Source organism: Hevea brasiliensis, chromosome 2 (assembly GCF_030052815.1).
Source record: "Hevea brasiliensis isolate MT/VB/25A 57/8 chromosome 2, ASM3005281v1, whole genome shotgun sequence".
NCBI classification, from domain to species: domain Eukaryota; kingdom Viridiplantae; phylum Streptophyta; class Magnoliopsida; order Malpighiales; family Euphorbiaceae; genus Hevea; species Hevea brasiliensis.
The window spans coordinates 123,725,343-123,726,825 of record NC_079494.1 but is presented as its reverse complement, the minus strand read 5'-3'; the positions used below and the strand labels follow the sequence as shown (position 1 = coordinate 123,726,825).

Here is a 1,483-nt window from a genome sequence, read left to right as displayed (position 1 = left end):
GCTCCTCTTCTTTGCTCTCCCTCTCCTTACTTCCTTTTTCTTCCATTGAATTTTCTTTCTCAGCTTCAATTCTAACTTCAACTTGGTTTGTTCATCTCCTTCTCTGCTTTTCTTTTCTTCAACTTTCTCTTCAATATTTTTATCCCCATTCTCAATATTTTCCACTTCTCAATGTAATAGCCTTGCAATGCTCCCTTGAATTTTCTGGTTGGCTAGGAAGCTTCCCAAATGCTTTGTTACTTAAAGAGCTAGCTTGTTGAGCTATTTGATTCTCTAACATCTTGTTGTGTGTTGCCATTTGATCCACTTTAGATGCTAATTGAGAAATCATTTCTTGTTGACTTTGATGGCTCACAAGTAGAGTTTCAATCATAGATTCCAATCTAGTTTGTCTTGTCTAGTTGTGCTTGTTGTGGTAGAGGTGGAGCAGGTGCATTTTGAGGTTTAGAAATTCCGGAGGAGGCCCTCTATTCTGAAAATTCGATGTTGTTGATATCAGAAGGTTCTTTGAAAATTCTGATTTTGCCCTTGTCTACCTCCCAAGAGAAATTTGGGTGGTTTCTCCATCTTTGGATCATAAGTTGAGAAAATGGGTTACCACGATCTTTGATTGTAGTTCCCCACATAATCCACTTGCTCACTTGAAAAATCTTGATTAAGTGCGAGAAAAATCTGCTGCACAATTGACATTTGCACTCAATTTCTAGTGTATTACGGAACCTCCAGTGAAGAATCTACTTTCATACTTAACTTGTCCATCTTCTTTGTCAAAGCATCAAACTTAGCATTAATCATATTCATGGCATCAAGCTCGAACATACCGGTGGTTTCTTGATCTCATTCCTCTCACAACTCCATTGGTAGTTGTTATAAGCAATTTTATCAAGAGCGAGAAAAAGCTTCATCTTGATTTCTCCATAAGGTCACCTCGGAAGATGCATCAATTGTACTCCTAATAGCTGGTGAAACTCCATTATAAAAGTGTTGAACAAGCATCCACTTAGGAATCCCATGATGTGGACATCTCCTTTGCAAATCCTTGTACCTCTCCCATGCTTCATACAAGTTCTCATCATCTCTAGGTTTAAAAGAAGTCACTCATTTCTCGGCTTATTTGTCTTGCTTAGTGGAAAATATTGAGCCAAAAATGCTTGAGAAAGTTCATCCCATGTTGTGATAGAACCCGGTGGCAAAGAATGTAACCACTCTCTAGCTCGGTCCTTGAGAGAAAAAGGAAATAATCTGAGTCGAATTGCATCATCGAAACTCCATTTATCTTCAACATATCAGATCTCAAGAAAGTGTGCGGATGCACATGTGGACTTTCACTTGGATTTCCTCCAAATTGTGCTTGTTGTACCATTTGACAAAGTGCGAGCTTCAATTCAAAATTATTAGCTTCTACCCTTGGTCTTGTGATACTTGGCATGAAATCTCAATGTTAGGATAGGCATGATCCTTCACGAGCGGTTGTTATTGTTGT

At 38.6% G+C, this 1,483-nt stretch overlaps 1 non-coding gene across 1 annotated transcript; it reads left to right on the top strand.

Moving 5' to 3' along the window:
- The first annotated feature begins 1,006 nt into the window (after window positions 1-1,006).
- On the top strand, window positions 1,007-1,111 carry LOC131178008 (small nucleolar RNA R71). The gene has a single exon (XR_009147140.1). It is a non-coding gene; the product is annotated as a small nucleolar RNA R71 (small nucleolar RNA).
- Window positions 1,112-1,483: the final 372 nt, after the last annotated feature.